Source organism: Camelus ferus, chromosome 23, assembly GCF_009834535.1.
Source record: "Camelus ferus isolate YT-003-E chromosome 23, BCGSAC_Cfer_1.0, whole genome shotgun sequence".
Lineage (NCBI taxonomy): Eukaryota > Metazoa > Chordata > Mammalia > Artiodactyla > Camelidae > Camelus > Camelus ferus.
In genome coordinates this window covers 28,965,805-28,971,804 of record NC_045718.1, presented here as the reverse complement: position 1 = coordinate 28,971,804, position 6,000 = coordinate 28,965,805, and the positions used below count along the sequence as shown (strand labels likewise).

At 43.0% G+C, this 6,000-nt stretch overlaps 1 protein-coding gene across 2 annotated transcripts in view; it reads left to right on the top strand.

Moving 5' to 3' along the window:
• The first annotated feature begins 1,657 nt into the window (after positions 1 to 1,657).
• Positions 1,658 to 6,000, top strand: part of AHCTF1 (AT-hook containing transcription factor 1) — an 81,680-nt gene continuing 77,337 nt past the window's right edge. The window contains exon 1 of one of the 2 annotated variants that reach the window (XM_032466569.1): positions 1,658 to 2,366. The gene's annotated coding sequence lies outside the window, so the exon portion shown is untranslated. The remainder of the gene's footprint in view (positions 2,367 to 6,000) is intronic. The other variant, XM_032466568.1, reaches the window with a different exon arrangement.

Here is a 6,000-nt window from a genome sequence, read left to right as displayed (position 1 = left end):
TGTTTAATTTTATTTAATTAGCTTTTCCCCAAACTCATTTGACTACCAAATCCAGATTTCTTTTTCATTTTAACACTTGTTAACATCTCTTGAAACTGAAATAATTTGGCATGTGCTTAAATGACTGAAAAGAGGAAACAGGAACGAATGAGAGCTTTAAAGTGGAAATTCAACTTACAAAGCAATTGAAATAAAAAAACTAGCAGTTATGAAAGAAGCATTTAAAAAAAGTATAAGATACAGTTCGTGCTCTCAGGGTAGCTGTAAGATGGGGAGTGATGGGTAGATGGAAGGAATCAAAGCAAAAGTGGAAACATAATAAAATAATGCAAACAATGTATTTTCATTGCCAGTTCTTAGCGATTAATGTGGGCTAAAGTTGAAGATTTGGGGGAGAAAACAGACGAGCTGGACCCTGAAGGGATATTAGATTCAGACAAGGGACGAAGAGAGTGGGAGACACTGAAAGGTAAAAACACATTTGGAAGAAAGTGAAGAAAACATTCTCAGGAACTCTATAGGGAAATAAAAAGGGATAGGTAGGATTGGTCCAGGTTATGGGCAATTGTACAGAAACCATATCAGCATTCGGTTGGTAATGACAGAAAGATGATTTTAGAAAGTAATCTGGATAGTGAAGTATAATGAGATACATTTTTCAATTTTACAACTGGCAGAGCCCCTAGAGCAAAGTTAACGAGTGTCTGTCTAATGAATCCACTGATCCTCTAATTCAATCCAGGGTGCTCTACAGATAACTGAAGCCCAGAGAGGTCATTTGATTTTCCTAATGTCACAGCTCATTAGCAGCACACCTGAGTTGAGAACTCATGTCTTCAGACTACCAAGAAATACCTCACCTGTGAACTGAGCACAAAATGGTGCCAAAGTAAGGAATTGTAAAATGGGGAGCGAGTCAAAGGACATGAATTAGCACATCTGACTGCAGAGTAGTTTCCGTTTGAAGAAATCTATTTAAAATAATTCAAGACAAACAACCGAAAAACCTTTTACCTCCTTCTCTGCCGCAACTTAGCCCAGTACCTTTTGCAAACAAATATGTTCCGTTTAGAAGTTGCTGTCAATAAAGAAACAAAAATTATAGAAAAAAGGATATTACATTTCTAAAACACAGCCTATTACTTAAAAACATATGGGAAAGGGCGACAGAAAAGGATAAACTTTCCTGATTAAAAAAAACCCCGACCTGCTAGAATCTTCCCGCTACCTCACATTGCAATCCTTTTATTTGGTATTTACTATTACGGATATATTCCACAAGTGTTTGGTGCTGGGACTAGCTTCAAAGATACTAACAACAAACAAAAGAAATTCTACAATGAAACTCCAGGGTGACCAAACAAGCAACACTTGATTTAGGGTAAAAATTTGAGTTAAAAAATTAGACTAGGCCTGGTGAATACCTGTGGTCACAAAAGCACGCTCAGATATTTAAAAATATATAGGAGGGGGAAAGAAGCGTTTCCCGAGAAGTTAGGAGCCCACTTTTTGGCATGAAAAGTAGGAGCAGGGAGAAGGAAAAAGACCGAGGGCAAAAATTATCATTTGGCCGCCAGCAAGCACAGCCAGATGATAACGTGGCGACTCTACCGCCACAAAAATCAACCCGAGGAACCAGGAGGCGGGCGGATCCAGCCCCGCGCTACTTTCGGCAAACTACCACTCCCGACTCCGGGCCCACCCACTAGACCGCCAGGGCTGTTTAGCGCGCAAGGTATTGTGGGATTTGTAGTCTTTCTCCCCCTCAGCTCATTGGAGATCTTATGTAAATGACCTGCCCTTCCCGACCCTGCTTCCCTTTCCTCCCTTTCCCTCCTCCCAGCTTCTTTGACGAGTTTGAAAATTCCCGCAGAGCCGGCGCCCAAAGGCCGGAACACTCGCGAGAACTCAGGTCCCGGCGCCGCGATCTCCTTTCCATCTCCCACCTCTCGCCGCCCTTCCCCGCCCCTCTCCTCCCCTCCCAGGCGTGTGGGACTCGGCCTGTCTGCCGAGAGTAATGCGCAAAGTCGACCCAGCGTTGCCGGAGCGGAGGAGGCAGAGTCGCGTAGGGGAGGACGCGGAACCGCTGCGCAGGCGGCGGTTGCGTTTTAGTCGCTGAGCAGTCGGCCGGCCTACAGCCGGCGAAGGCGCTCGCGGCGGGTGTGGGTCTGTGGCTCCGGCGGTCGCAGGCGGAGGCCCGCGAGGAGGGAAGCAGCTTCCGCGGGGCGGAGGTGTGCGCGCCTTGCCTGTGGCGGCCGTGTCTCCCGGGAGATGCTGTGACGGACTTGCACGGGAGCAGCTCGGGCCTCGCCTCGTGCCCCACTGGACTCGGCAGCCGCAGCGGCTCGGTCACCGGCCCTTCTCAGGTAAGCAGAGGGGAAGGAGGGGGTTGGGCCGGCACGGCGGAAGGCGGCTTGGCGCGGCCTGGGCCCGGCGCGGCGGCCCGGCTTCTCCCGCCGCGCCCGGCTCGCGGGGCCCTCCCCGCGCCGGGCCTAGACCGGGCTTGTGGCCGTCCAGCGAGGAGCGGCGGCTCGGCTGGCGGAGATGCCTGGCTCGCGGAGCGGGCCCTCGGGGGCGAATGTGGGCGTTGGCGGGTGCAGCACGCTCCAGGGCTTTGGCGGTTTGTTATATAAGCTCCTCCGCGGAACGGCGGCACATGGCGGCGGAGAGGCGCCTTGGGGTCTACCCTCCGCGCCGAACGGCGGACAGCTCTGTCCTCCAGTCTCTCCTGGACCGCGGCGCCTTTTCCCCACTGTACTCAGGTACAGTTGAGAGCTTGGCGGACTTCCCTCTGGGGGAACCTGCTGGTACTTTGAGCCTGTCTTACGTTGGTGCGTGCTCCACATGCTCCTGGGCCTGGCTGAAGTTAAGTCCGCGCAGGGGAAGAAGTTTGACTTGTGATTTGGAAAGTGCAGTGAATTGGTCAGATAAAGGAGATTTAAAATAACAGTACCTCCTGGAGTGATTATTAATTTGCCCTACTTGTCCCACCTGAAAATTAGAGGCTGATTACTTTTGTCACTGGTTGACTGCTTTTGGGGGGCGTGGGGAAGTTAATTTGTTCTTAAAGCCACGAACTTCAAACTAGCCGTTATTATCTTTTTTAAATAGTCAGTTTGAGAAATTTTTGATAAGAACCTGGATCCTTTAGGATAAAGTGTAGCTCTCTTGGAAACTTCAGTTTATTCTCAAAATATCCTTAAGAGCCAGTAGATTTTTAGTACTTTCGTGAGTTTTCATTGAGTCTATGAGGAGGGAAGAAATTAGGGTAGGTTTACTTATTTTGGAGGATTTGACTAGGGATGCTAAGCCTCGCTCAAGTTGATGTTTGAGGGATGCTCTTAAGAGTGTAAGCGCTATGGGAAGTCTGCTTCCCCCCCCCCCCCACTGTAATTTTTGATCCTAATTTTCAATAGCCTACTACTAAGTGTCACAGCAGTAATTATTTTTAAAAGTTTTTTAAAAGATTGTCATACGGAAGTTTTCGAATGGACACATCTTGATATAAGAGGAAAGCAGATATTGTTTCTTTCTCTCCTAATCATGAAAATTCTCAGGAAACTGTTCTTTTTTTCTTCAGAATGAAGTCTAATTCCCCTAGGTTTGATCAACGGTCTCTACAATAACTCTGTTCTATCATCCAGCCTCAACTAGTCACTAATTTATGCTTCAGCTATTCCAGAATCACCCCCTAACCCTGGGACCATTTTCTTGAAGATGTACTTTGATGTTCCTTTGCTCTCGTCCTTCAGCCTGAAATGCCATTTCTGCCTTTTTCCAGTTTTCAGCTTTCAAATCCTCCCTAGCATAAATGCCATCTTTTCTATGCCCTCTTTCATTTCTCTCTATCCCAGTTCTTTCCTGGGGATCTCACAGAATATATACCTTTATTGTAGCATTTATTTGTGTCTGATATTTTCATGATTGATTATGTGTCTCCTAGAATGTTAACTCCTTGAGGTCAGTAAGTCATCTTCCTGCCCTTACATTCCCTTCCCAACACGTTTTAAAAGTAGTTGGTGTTTAATACGTTTTAATTAAGTTTGAAAGAACAACTGCTAAAAGGTTGAAAGTTTCTGGGTATGCTGACAGTTTACGTTTAAATCATAATAGTCTTTTTAAGAGTCAAAAAAGTAAAAATACACACAAAACTTTTTGAAGAAATGTTTGTTCAGTATATGTTGCAATGTAATTATTGAACAACTAGATTAGAGCTTTATTTTCGTTAGTGGAATTTAGCAGCTTTCTTTTTCTAGGATGTATGTATTTCACACAGCTGATTTTTGGTGTTAGTATCTTTCCCAGTAATTTTGCAAATTCTGCTTTGCTTCTTAATATTGAAACAATGTACACTTACTTTATTTTTTAGTGTTTATTTGGGGGTAATACAGTTTATTTATTTTAATGGGATGTTCTGGGGATTGAACCCAGGACCTTGTGCATGCTAAGTACACACTCTACCACAAAGCTGTACCCTTCTTCCATTACACTTACTTAAAAATAAGTTGGACTCAATATTTATTGAGTTTTTTCTTTTTAATACACTTTATTTTTTAGAGCAGTTTAAAGTTCACAGCAGAATTGAGTAAAAAGCACAGAGATTTCCAGTATACCCCTTCCCTGTTCCTAGTCATGCATAGCTTCCCCCACTGTCAACATCCCCCACCAGACTGGAATATTTGTCACAGTGGATAATCTGCATTGACACGTCTTCATCACCCAAAGTCCATAGTTTTCAGTACTGTTCTCTCTTGGTGTTGTACGTTCTGTGGGTTTGGATAAATATATAACCATTATATTCTCATTAAGAGTAGTTTAACCACCCGAGAAATCCTCTATGCCATCCCCTCCAACCCTGTCCCTCCAGTCCCTCCCTGTTAAGCTAATCTCTTGTCAACCACTGATCTTTTTGTCTCCATAGTTTTGCATTTTTCAGAATTGTCCTATAGTTGGAATTGTGCAGTCCATAGCCTTTCAGATTGACTTCACTTTGTAATATTTTCTTTCAAGACTTTTCATGACTTGATACCTCATTTCTTTTCAGCATTGACTGATATTCCATTGTTTGAATGTACCACTGTTTATCTATTCACCTACTGAAGGACATCTTGGTTTTTTCCAGGTTTTGACAATTATTAATAAAGCTGTTATAAATATCCATGTGCAGGTTTTTGTGTTTTATATAAGTTTTCATACAAGTTTTATCTTAAGTTTTCACTTCCTTTGGGTAAATACCAAGGAGTGTGATTGCTGGATCATATGATAAGAGTATGTTTAGTTTTCTAAAAAACTGTCAAACTGTCTTTCAAAGTGACTGTACATTTTGCATTCCCACCATCAGTGTATGAGAGTTCCTGTTGCTCCACATCCTCACCAGCATTTGGTAGTTGTCAGTGTCAGGATTTCGGCCATTTTGATAAGTGTGTGGTGGTAGGTCATTGTTTTAATTTGCATTTTCCTGATAACATAAGATGTGCAACATCTTATCATGTGCTTATTTGCTATCCATATGTCTTCTTTAGTGAGGTGTCTGTTAAGATCTTTGGCCTTTTTTTTCCTTGCACATCTTTAATTCTTACTTTTTACTGAAGTGTAGTCAAGTTGCAATGTTAGTTTCAAGTGTACAACAAAGTGATTCAGTGATACATATACATATATATACACACCTTTTTTTTTTCAGATTCTTTTCCTTTACAGCTCATTACAAGAAATTGAATATAGTTCCTTGTGCTATGCAGTAGATCCTTGGCTATTTTTTTAATTGGGTTATTTGTTCTCTTGTTGGGTTTAAGAACATTGAGTTTTTAAAAACTGATTTTATTTTTCAGCATGTATATCCCTGTCCCTGTAGTATCTTGCTATCCTGATTTACCACATGTTTAGGACCTGTTAGTTTGCAAGGCATTGTGATCCTCCGGAATTCACAGGAATAAGATATGATTTTTGCCTTTTAAGAATTCATGGATGGTATTGTGGAGAAGACCAACACATACAAATAAT